Raw genomic sequence first — 13,699 nt, 5'->3', positions numbered from 1 at the left:
AAATCTCCTGTATTCTGATGATTGTATCGCAAGCAATATTTTTATTGCTTGCGACACAATCATTAGTATACGGGAGGTCTCAAACTCTTAAAGATAATATTTCATTGGCATGTAACATGTTGGGATTCACAATAAATCTGCATAAAACTGTTGTTTTTTATCAGCCCCGCTCTAGAAAGTTCCGTGCAGGTCCATCTAAAGCACAATGTACTTGACAAAGAAACCACTAGGAGGCGTTCCTTGATTTTATAGCGCATCTTTAATTTTCTATAATATACTAATATGATGTCAGTTTGGCCTTCCATATTAGATACTGGTATGTACAAGTTCTTAACGTTCAACGGAATCACATTTGTCGTTAATACTGGCTCTTTGAAGTAATTGTTTTCAATATCAAAGATTTTCATAGAACGTCTTAAGGTGATGCATTGAAGCTCTTCTCTCTTCTGAAGAATTTGTGAAGTAGAATCTTTATACATTTTAATCAGTTTATTCATTAAATATAGCTGGTGTTCTGCGAAGTCATTCAACTTATACCACTAGGAGGCGTTCCTTGATTTTATAGCACATTTTAAAATTTTCTATGATAAACTAATGTGATATGTCAATTTGGCCTTCCATATTTCTCTTAATCATAATGTGAGCGCCATCTTTCCGTTGAATGTTAAGAACATGTTCGTATCAGTATCTAATTATTACTTTTCTTCTTGGTTTCGTACAGTTTCAGTGCAAGTTTCGGTGTGAGTAATGCACGTTTTACAGCTGATATTAATATTCCTTTCTGATAATTAATATTCAGTCATGGTTTATTATGGCTGATCTCCAATTTATTCCAGATCTTAGACCAAAATTATTTTAAGATCTCATACAAGATCTTTTTACGGGTATATAGTTTCTGGTTTACAGCCTGTAGGTTAGAATCACATCTGTCGTTAATACTGGCTCTTTAACGTAATTGTTTGTTATAACAAAGATTTTCATAAGACGTCTTAAGGTCATGCACTAAAGCTCTTATATCTTCTGAAGAATTTTTAAAGTAGAATCTCTATACATTTTAATCAGTTTATTCATTAGATGTAGCTGGTATTCTTTGAAGTTATTCGATTTATATCCCATAACGGTATTTAAATATTCAGTCGTGCGTCTCAGGCTGTTGATACTTTTAGTTTTCCAGTAACATTATCCATCCAAATGGTTTATGTTGGATTATATTAACCTAGTGAAATGCAGGTATCTTCCAGGTGTTTTTTTTTTCAGAGTTATAGTAACTCGATACAGGTAGATAGGGATAGTCAGTAACTTTTATCAAACATTTTTTAGTCTTCAGCAATTTCGATGATAACCTTTAATATGTTTCTCATAAAAAGTGCCCCGTTGATTACTGATAACTTCAAGAAATTACTACTATTGGTGTTAGTAGTACTTTTAATGTTGCTAGTGTTGGTAGTGCTGTTGGTAGTGCTGTTGATAGTGCTGTTGATATGATGTTGTCAGACAAATTCGTTCTTTTCTTTCCAATGTTATATTAATAAACACGAAAAATATTTTCTTAATGTTCTGTGTGTATCTTTTTTTTTGTTGTTCCTCAACAACTTTTGTTTATCTATTTTGAAATTTGAATAAATTTTGCCTCTTTACAAATATATGATGATGTATAAAAAAAAAAATTTGCATTTTCGACACCTACTTGTTTTCGCTTTCAATCAAACTTCCAAAACTGCCAAAACTGCTGAAGACATTTGCAGTGTGTGCAGAGAAGGCGCCATTACTCAAAGAACTGCACAGAAATGGAATTTACGCTTCATAGTGAGAACATTCGACCTCATAGATTCCCTGCACTCCGGCCGACCTGCTCAGTTTAATGAGGATCGATTGGGCCAATTCAGTTGGGAATTGGCTCAGCAAATGAGATCCTCCATTGATACCAAAACCTGTCACCTTCCCACGATGGGTAAGGTCCAAAAACTCGGTGTATGGGTACTATAAATTCTGAACAAAACAGACAAACTCTAACCTGCTCTATCACCGCCAGTTTGTTCGCTTGGCACCAGGTTATTCGTAGACACAAATATTTCTTTACCACTTCGTCACGGCGATGAAAAATTGTGTCTTTACGTTAGTATGAAACAGGAAAGAATTGCAAGCGAGCAACAAATCGCGTCAAGCCAGACGTGCATTCTAGCAAGAGAAAGGTTTGCTTTTGGTGAGACTAGGAAGGTTAATCCACTACAAAATGCTTGAAAACAACCACATGGTCAATGCAGTGCTTTACTTTCAGCAAATGCATAGGTTCAGCGAGGCAATCCGGCTGAAACGACCCGACCGGCGACATGGAATACTTCTTCAATACAACAACACTCGCCTCTCCATTGTTAATTTGGCCAAATGGCTATTCACGAGCTCGATTGGAACGTTCAACCAAACTCAGCGTTTCTCCTGATATAGCACCTCCAGATTATCATCTTTTACAGTCGCTCTCGAGCAGTCCGTGAGGCATAAAGTTGAAAACATCGCTCGATGAATTCTTCGAGTGTAGACCCAATGATTTCTGACGGCAAGGTATTGACTTGTTAGTGAACGTTGGCAAGAAGTTGCGAACAATGAAAGAGAATATATTATCGACTGATTTGTTAAAACTGCAGATGAAAAATAAGGATTAAAATAAATGAACAAAAAACGACCGAATTTATTTGAGAACCCAATTGTATAATTGCTATTGTAATACTGTTGGAAGTTTTCTTATTAGTCATTCATATCTATGAAGGGAAATTATGTATACATATACGCGCGCACGTACGTACATACACGCGCGCACGTACGTACACACACAGGCGCGCATATGTATATGTACACAACCGCACACATATCTCGGCTCCGTGAAGTCGACATAAATATTTTTAAAAAATTTAAATAACACAATTTTATTTTATTTTATTTCTGTTCTACCTCCTTCACATATTTGTTGCTGATGGCACCACCTAGATTGAATATTACTTGTTTATATGTACGTACGTACGTATGTATGTATGTTTTTATGTATGTATGTATGTATTTATGTATGTATGTATGTATGTTTTCTCTTTTCATCTCTCTTATTCTTTTACCTCCTCTTCTCCCATTATTCTATCCTATTACTCTTTCGTTTTTCTCTCTTCCTTTCTCTTATTCTTCTACCTCCCCTTCTCTCCCTCCTATTTTTTCTCACTTCTCCCCTTCACAATTCTCTGTCTGTCACTCTCTCTCCCTCACTCTTCCACCCTTGCTGATGTGGCTCCCACGTGACCATCGGCCATCTTTCTTTCTTCTAACTTGTTTCTTTCTTTCTCTCCGTTATAGCTGGATCAAGGAAGACAAGTTATTGTCTGTCTCCTGTCCAAGCATGATTTACGCGTTCACCGCCACAACCTCATTTAGGCTTAGCAGCCCTTCCTATTTGTTTTCACTGTCCTGTTTTTGTTACCAATCTTGACCTTCCGCAAAATCCCAAATTTTATTTAATTTGCTTTGCGGGAGCAACTGTTTTATCGAAAGCGTATCTTGTGAAATGCTCGAAATACTAGAGTAGAGAAACAGCCAACAACTGATGAAGGGTCGTTCTTTATGTTGTTTCTCTTGTTTTCCACTTGTGGTTTTCGTTGTTCGAAAAAGTAGTTCATATTCCATGTACTTCGTACTTCGTATTTTTTGTTGTACACGTTTCGTGACATCCTATGCCCACATATGCATATATATATATATATATATATATATATATATATATATATATATATATATATATATATTATGTATGTATGTCATTATCATTATTCAGTTTTATTTCAAGATTTCTTGCCAATAGAGAAAGAGCCGGTTTCTAACCTAAATCCATGGCTCCTTCACTTGAATTTCAACAACATCAAGAGGGTATTTTTGTATGTGTGCATGTATGTTTGTATACATGCAGATTTGTATATTTTGTTTTATGCATGTATTCTCATGCATCTACTTGCATATCTAGACATGCTCATATACACTTAAATGATAAACTTGCGGAAAGTTTTACAGATTCTTACAGTTCCAGTGATGAACTGGGTCTGTGGTCTTCGAATTAGCTTTCTTCTTTCTGGTTTTGAGAAGCCTAATTTCTCAAAATTTATATTTAAGCAGTGTATTACATATCCTAGTGCCTCAATAATTACAGGTATAAACCCGAACTTGTAATACGGATAGAATAACTGCAAATTTCTCAATAGTTCAGCGTAGGTGTTTTCCTTTGCGCTGATCTTTATCTTAACATCCACTGGACAGCTGATTTACACGCGTGACTGAATGATTAAAATACTAATTTTGCAATCTCGAAATCTCGGAATCGATCCCGCTGCGTGTATGTACTTTCTTTGAAATGTTTTTCTATTCTTCGCAAAATTCGAGCTGCTTAGTAACAAAGTGACAAAGCTTTTTATTTGAGTTAGAGAAGTTTCAGAGATTTATGAATGTATCAGGGAGTTATTGCATGCATATATGTATGTGTGTGTGGATATACTTGCACCTATGCAACAGATACAACTCTCTTTAGTTCTCGAGTGTATGCGTATGATCACTCGCTATGTATGTGTATGGGCGTATGTCATATGCACACATGTGACTGTGCGTATTCATTCCAGAAGATTCAAATAGAAAAACTTTAGAATGTTTATACAAGTTTTCACAATACCAGCAATCGAATGAATTTGGTGAATGCAAGTAATTTTGCTTTGTCCTTTCTTAGAAAGCCCCAACATTTTCAGGCTTTTTTGTAAATCTGTTATAAAGCCCAATGCATCCGTGTTAACAGGTACAAATGAAGATTTATAGCCTGGACACAATATATGCATGCATGCATGTATGTATGTACTTATGTACGTTTGTATGTACGTCTGTCTATATAGGAATGACGCCTTATTTTTCTAGACAGAAGTAGTAAAGTACAGTTAGAAAGGCATAGGAAAAATTTCTTTAGACTTTTCAAAAAATTTAGGACTAAATATTACTATAGGTAACGATTATCATAGAGTGAATTTTCTGGACGCTACCTTCTGTATTGATTCTGGATTATTTGAACTATTTCATAAACCGAATGATCATATTAAGTACACTAACGAAGCATCCAACCATCCACCCTCGATTATACGAGGACTAGTTAAGAATATTTTTTACTAAGATTTCTAGATTGTCTGATACCAGTAAAATTTTCGAATCTCATGCATCGTATTATAATGATGCTCTAGCTAAGGCTGAGTACCGTGATAGAATTCAATATATACAAGATGCAGGCTTAAGCAACACTGGTAATTCCTTCTACTGCGATACACATCTTATTCCACCACAATGTTACCGTTTGAGAAATCACTCGGGTAAATAATACAGGCTAGAAGGTATTGGTCATGTCAATCATCTTCCAAAGAAAATTCATAGACACATGCGATATAGTAATTCATCTTCTTGTTCCAATCCTGTAGAATATACGAGATCAAATAAACCTAACAACAAATATTGGAATCAGGATGTCCTCTGGTTCAACCCAATTTTCGGTTTGCCTGTTTCAACTAGGATCGCTGGAAAATTTTTTGCTGCTTTGGACAAGTGTTTTCCTAAATCCAATCGGTACCATGCTATTTTTAATCAGCACACCGTGAAGGTATCCTACACTAACTCTGCTAATTTGGAGCAGCTTATGCATTGCATAAACAATAGCAAAATGCTACAAAGGTTCAATAACCCAACTTCTGGATTTACATCTAAATGCCAACCAAGGAGATGTAAATGCCAACCAAGGAGATAATCATCAACTTCGACTAATTTGTAGTAGTAGAAATACTCATGGTACAGCGAGCACAATAACAACGCCGGTAAATGAAATCAGGACTGCTTTATGTACAAATAAACACGATAAATTCTCATGCAGGGATAAATCAAAATGTCCTTTGATGAATCTCTGTATGAGTACAAATCTTGTATATAAATGTACCGTGCACACAAGGGGAGGGCCCTATGTTTACATTGGGCAGACGGCTGATTCATTTAAGAATCGTTATCGTAATCATGTTGCCAGCTTTAGGTCAACCAATAAGAGACATTCGAAATCTTTGGCAGATTTTATATGGCGACTGAAGGAGGCTAATACGAAATACTACATTACTTGGTCCATAGTTAGACATGCAAAACCATACAGTGCAATTTCCAGGAGATGCCGTCTCTGCTCCGAGGAATCCCTGTCTATTCTGTGGACTAATGAAAAGATACTTAATAGAATAGACTATCGAGATGCCTAATGAATTTTGAGTAACCGTTAACTTAGTGTAATTTTATTTTAATTTACTTTAAGGTATGGATGATTAAAATTTACTTTAAACTTCTCCGTTCTTCTAAACACCTACTAAATATCTAACTCGCTTTGTAACTGCGAGTGCGCCTAGCCTCGCGTGTGCGTATACTCACATTTTTGCTAATGCTTGTATGAGCGTGTGTACTCGTGCCATGCTGCTTGCCCGAGGGCGTTTATACATCCATATCGGTTAATGGTTACTTTCAATACTTTTCTCACTGGATTAAGTGTTCGTTTCTCTTTTTGTCTTCTGTAATCTTATTTTTGGACCTTCTATATATGTGAAGAATTTTCCTCCGTCTGGCTGTTTTTCTCTCTCCAACAATTTTATTTTTGGATCTTCTATATATATATGAAGAATTTTCCTCCGTCTGGCTGTTTTTCTCTCTACAAAATGGAAAGTTGCATTATGGAACAGTCATTTTAACGAGATTTTTTAAATTTATTTATCACCCGACGAGATACGCCTGCACCACCGGATACTCCTGAACCAGTTTTTGTGTGTCCCACAAGAGGAGTCGATGTTAGATGTATCGAAATAATTGTTGTGATTAATAATATATTCTCGTATATTCCATCTTCTGTCTTTCATTTGTTATATATATATATATATATATATATATATATATGGGAGAATTTACGAAAAAAACAACAACAGTAAACAACAAAAGGATGTATTAGTTTAACGCTCGGGAATACAGAAAGTCTTTAACGTTTCGAGCTACGCTCTTCAACAGAAAGAATACGGAGAAAACATGGAGAAAAACACGGAGAAAAAAAATTGAATGGTTTGGTCAAGACAAAATAAATAGAAATAAGAAATAAAGAATAAATAAAAATAAAGGTGAAACAAAATTTATGTATATATGTGTATGACCGTGCATGTATGTGTATGTGTATATATGGATGTGATTATTTATGTATTAGTATATGTATGTGCGTGCGTATATAGATGTCTCCTTCTTAAGTTACTTCATTAGTTCATAAGTGTATTATAAAAAGGTTATTAAAACAATTATATTATTGTTTATATTTAGTTATTGATTTCTAGTTATTATATAGTATAGTATTATATATTTAGGTGTATATTGGGATGGGACACCTAATATTCATATGTAGGCCTACATTATATATTTATTAGTACGTGGATTTATTCGGTGTATTACGTCATCAAAATTGGTGTTATCGATAGATTTATAGTATTTGTATCTAAGTTAAATTGTATTATATTATGCCTTTAATTAATAGAAATCAATACTCAATGTCATTATTGAACTGATTTTTAAGTTTTATATAATATAATTTAGTGTACGTTGACATTTCTTATCTGAAATTTGATCAGCTCTAGCATGTCTTACAACCTCCCATTCAATCGTATAATCATTCCCATTATCCTTTAACATCCATATGAATTTGCTAAGACTAGTGTTATTAATTTTATGCCTGTTTCTAAAATAATTCTCATGGTTCGCAATTCTGCGTTTAAATCTAGTTTCAGTTGAACTTATGTAATGGTATTCCTTCCCTTCAGACTCAACTATACACCTATATACTAGGTTATCCTGCTCACAATTATTATTAAATTTACAATTTAATGAAACCTCCGCAATACTAAATAGGAAATATATATAGATATCATACCCCCATACCCACATTTTACACAGGTAAAAGTAGAACAGTTGATGGGCTTTTATGCAGATAGATGTATGTATGTCTGTAAGTGTGGGTGTATGTGTGTGTGTTTGCATGCACATGTATGTATATGTAAACCAACAGGTCTACATACAGACGGGTAGGTACATAGGGTATATGAACAGACAACCACATACGCAAATAGAGACTGAAACACATGACCACATATACACACACACTTGTCCACACATATGAAGATGTGCACCCATACATACAAACATGGTACATAGCAGCAAAACACACACACACGCTCAGACATGCACACACACGCTCAGACATGCACACACACACCCAGACATGCACACACGCGTTCAGACATGCACACACACGCTCAAACATGCACACACAAGGAGACAGAGGTACATACATATACACACATGCACACACATACATAAAAAACACACAAACAGGAATATGCAGAATACATACATACATACATGCAAACACACACATACATATATACATACACACACATACCTACATATATGCACACACACACAGACATACATACACACATGCACACATACATGCATGCATACATACACACACACTGAGACACACACATGCGCAAAAACAAACAAAAGCAAAAACAGAACGCAGCATAAATAACGGACAGAGTCAAGACTATTGAAAAGGTTGCAAGACGCAACGAAAATTTTAGGAAAATAAAAATAAGAAATAAGTGGAAATTTTGCCGGTGAGTGTGTTAAATTTTAAGGCACAATAAGAAGATGACTCTCCCCAGACACAACAGAATATGCTTCAACACACGAAATCACATAAAAAATCTTGCAAACCAAATCCAAAAACGAAATATATTTCTATGTGGCCTGCATGTTTGTTGCACCTTGTTTACCATTTTGTCCTTGTTCTGTTGCCACGTCATGTACCCAGTTATGTATCTATATGTACATGTAGATGAACGTATATACATACATGTACATATATATGCATATACTCATATATTGTTTATATATATATATATATATATATATATATATATACAGTAAAGCCAGTCGCCATAACAAAGTCGCTGTTGAATGTTACTACTAGTTTAACCCCAGGCAGATTTTCCGTCATCTGCTTATCAGTGCGACTCAGCACCCTGTATATACAACATATTGTTAGCAGGGGGAGCGAACCCCTACCACTCTCTAACAGGTACCAGGAACGCGAGGCTGACTCAGTTTCGAGCTATTTGGCTCATAGGATGGTAGGTGATCTCTCCCCTGTTGATAATATATTGTATATAAAGGGATTATGAAAACATACCAACAGAAATATTTACAGAAAGAAAAATTGCAAAGTAAAAATATTTTTGTTTGTTTCCTGTCATCAAGATTGGTAATTTTATTAATTGCTTTTAGTTTCTGTGTCAGAATACGCTATGTTATTTGAGCAACCAATTAGATTAGGGATGAGTGCCTAGCGTAATGCTAGCTGATGAATAACTGCAGAGGATTTTATAATTTTAGAACGAATTTCCTTGAACGAATTTATCTTTTATGGTTGAAAACAAGACACTCCTCCTTGAATATGGAGTTAACATCAATATTTATTTGAAATATCTTCTTGGAAAATATTTCTATTTCGAAAAAAAAAAAAAACACAACAAATCACTTTTTTCCCTTTCATTTTAAGTGAATTCAATATTCGTAACTGAAACTTTATTCCAAAGGTGAGAAAAAAGTATAACGTATGTTGCGCCAAATACTGAACCAACTACACAAAATATTATTTCTGGGTTTAAATTACGATCTAGAGTCTCCAGCTATGAAGCTATGAAATCAATGTCACATAAATAATTATCTTTTATTACTTATAAAAACATTAACTTTAACGGGCATAATTGCCATTAGTCTTTCATCAGGACTAATCTTTATTTTGAGTGTTTACCAACATTTAAAAAAACTGACTCGATGTTTGTAACTTCATATAGTTAATTTCCTTCTTTACTAAAGCTTTCATACACAGAAGATCCTGGGTCTGTAGCTTGCAAGGACCTTTTTTTTCTTTTTTATAAAAATAGGAGTATAATGTAATAAACAACCTGTAGATAATATTATATTCATCCTTCGTCTGGCTTTACGTTCTGAGTTCAAATTCCGCCGAGGTCGACTTTGCCTTTCATCCTTTCGGGGTCGATAAATTAAGTACCAGTTGCGTACTGGTGTCGATCTAATCGACTGGCCCTTCCCCAAAATTTCAGGTCTTGTGCCTAGAGTAGAAAAGAAAAGAATAGTATATTCATCTTCCCAATAGATACCAATAATATATTTACTGATTCTGTGAATCCATTGTTTTAATCTGCATCAATAATGTATTCATATTGCTTTTACTAAGTTCACAACCATGCTGGATTACTTGTTCTCTTTCAAACTTAAGCTTCAATAATATAAATTCTTGTCGAATAATGGAATCAATACAATCGGCTGTCATTTGTGATGTCATGTCAGTGCAAGTTTATTTATACCAAAATTAAATTACAATGGGATTAAACAAACGAACAAACAAACAAAAACAGTAATATAATTATGTTAGCAAAAACAGAACACGCGTATGAAGCAACTAATTCAGCAGATGAGATAACTATGTTGAATTAATTGACTTCCTAAGCTAAGTAGGATGGGCCAGTTATGAAGTTTCCTTGATATTGCGACAACTTTCCTAGTATTACAGAAAAGTATTAAATATGCTGGAGAGTATTGGGAGAATTCAACACAAAAAAGACCGCCAGTGATGGCAAGGAAAAAAGCATTGGCTTGCATAACACATTTTTTCTTAAAAATTATATTTTGGGAATGAAATCATAATGAATAAACTCTCATTTAGAATGTCCACTGCCTCGTATGCACCTTTTGAAAAAGTCAAAACTTAAAGTATTAACCATGACAGAAATCTTTAGTTGAAGTTGCTAACCGTCATCTTACCTTTGTTAGTCGAGATGTAATAATTGATTCATAGTGAGAGGCTTTTTATTGTTCAAGCAACATATTACCGCAACCCAGTCGTGTAAAAGTTTTTTTTTTTTTACTTTTGTTTCGGTACTTTATTCATTTCATTTAAGCTAAGTCATTAAAACAATGAAAGAATGAAACATAAACAAAATCAACAGAATGGAGGTTCATAGTCATTGAGTTACACATGAGCAGCAGAAAGTTTGCTCTGATGTTCTTGTTGCTTAATGGTAGTGAGTGTTTTTTCTGTGTCAGAGCAAGTTTGTTATTTAATGTTGGCAATGCTTTCCCAGAATCTAGAAACAAGTGAAGAGAGGTGAAAAAGGGTCCTTCTAGGATGTGCATGTATTCCATGATTTGGCGACTTTTGGTAGACTTCACCGTACACACCCTTGAAATCTATACATCATAATAAAATCTATTTATGTTTCTCTTGTTTATAATATTTATTGTTTGTTGTGTAATCTTAGTGTTCTTTTTATAAAAAACAAACAACCTGTCCTAAAATTTTCTCCACCTCCATTACTATCTCTCATTTCTCCTCATCAAATGTTTCCTGCCAGACAGTCACAAACTACGAGGTAGTGACAAAGATATCTTTGAACTACTACACTCTATCAACTCTAGTGAACCGCAAGGTCTTGTGCTACCCCAACTCTTTCCCGCTCAGCAATGACTTCTTTGCTGTCAATTCTAGTAGTTTCCACTCCCATTTAAATCATACCATCCTCTACTCATCCTTAAGCTTCTTCAAATAGATGACATCGGTATTGAACTTAAACACGCCAGACCAGTACTGCATCTAAGTCCGTGGAAACATTCTTCAATGGATACACGACTGTGTAGTGCCCTTCAATAGCATCAAATACGTATAAAACATTCATATGCATCTCACTCTCTAGTCATCACAACACACGATAAACTCTTCAAGCGACTAATGTTTTTTTTTGGCCTCAATCTCTGATTATTTCTCATAGCCTCCACAATAACACACGGTGTCCCGCACCAAAAAGTTCGGTGTTCTTTTTTAGGGCCAGAAAATACTTTAACCCTGTTCATTTGCGGACTCTGTACAAAACTCAAGCGAGGTCATTGTTCTAACACTGTTCTCATATGTAGAGCGCTGTTGCCTCCACGTACAAAAATAGCACTGAAGCACCCATTGGACCCCATTCGAAAGAACATCATGTGATTGATTGTTAGAGATTCTCTCATTCGCTGCTGCTACAATGACCTATTTCTTTGAACTATATAGCTCCTTCACACGCCAAACTTACTGTTTCGTCTCATCCCACTATTCTAATTGAGCATCATCCCCTCCAGCCACCATTAGCGTTTCACTTCCTACTACCACTCTTACTGTGTCTCACCTCCCACCACAATTCATACTGTGTAATTCTCCTCCCACCAACTTTCCTTTGACCCTCATCCTACTGTACTTTACTGTGACTAACCAACTACCACTCCTCTTACTGTGTATTACCTCCCCAGCGTCCTTACTGTACCTCACCACCATCCACTACTCTTGTTGCGCTTCCCAGTTCAACGAATTTTTTTCTTTTCACGACTGCAACCATCTGGGATTCCTCGTCTTCGCTTATCAAACAGGTGTCAACATACCGACGTTCAAATTAATCATTAACGGCATCAATCTTGCCAGTCTTGTGGCATTACATATGCTATGGGCACTGCTCAATTTTTTTTGACAACCAGCATTTCGGATCTATTTTAAAACGGGGGCCACATTTTTCATTAATGTTTTACGTAGTGTTTTTGGTACGGAAAGACTTTCAAACTTCGTATACTGATCTATTTTGTGTTATAGAACAGAAAAATATTTTTGTATTCGAATTTATTTCATGTAAAAAATTGTCTTATTTCGATAATTTCAACCAATCACTGACAAGTATTCAGTTGTTTATATTTACTCCTTTGGCTGATTAAGCGATGTAAAGCGTATTTAATCTCCATACCTTCGTTTTATTTGCTTTTTTCAAATTAAATTTGCTTTAACCCTAACCCTAACCCTAACCCTAGGGTTAGGGTTAGGGTTAGGGTTAGGGTTAGGGTTAGGGTTAATTGTTTCAGAATCGTTTGTTTATGTAGTCGGCACTTAATGTATATCGGCTGAATGGGCGTCAGTGATTGGTTGAATTTACAGAAATACGACAACTTTAGCATGGAATAACTTATGGATTTCTTTTTTTTTTAAGAAGACTAAGAGAAAAAGATGTTTTATAGGACACATTCTACCAGTGTTCCAAGTTTCAAAGTGTTTCGTTAATGAACAATGTGGCCCCCGTTTTAAAAAAGATCCAGCATTTCTCATTATGACAAGTTTGATTTCAGTGCGATTTTTCACGTGAACTATGTCTCGCTGACTAGCAATAATAAATTCAGTGCTGTACAAAGCAAAATAACTTACATAAACTTACAAAAGGCCTCACGTAATAGTTTGGAAGACTGTGTCAGATTTGTTGTCGTCGTCGTCATCGTCGTCATTGTTTGGTATCTGATCCTATTCAAGCATTCCTATGTTCAAAGTTTCCTAACCTTGGCTCTCTCTGTCTCTTTTTTTTTTACACAGTCCAACAGAGACCATACTATACTAGCAACCAAAGAAATATTTCTGTACGTGCCACCAGAGACACCTCTGTACAGGCCAAAACAGAACCACCTGTACAAGCCAAAAGAAGGTCTTCTATAC

Source organism: Octopus bimaculoides, chromosome 6 (genome assembly GCF_046866305.1).
Source record: "Octopus bimaculoides isolate indiv1 chromosome 6, ASM4686630v1, whole genome shotgun sequence".
Taxonomy (NCBI): Eukaryota; Metazoa; Mollusca; class Cephalopoda; order Octopoda; family Octopodidae; genus Octopus; species Octopus bimaculoides.
This window is presented reverse-complemented; position numbering follows the sequence as displayed.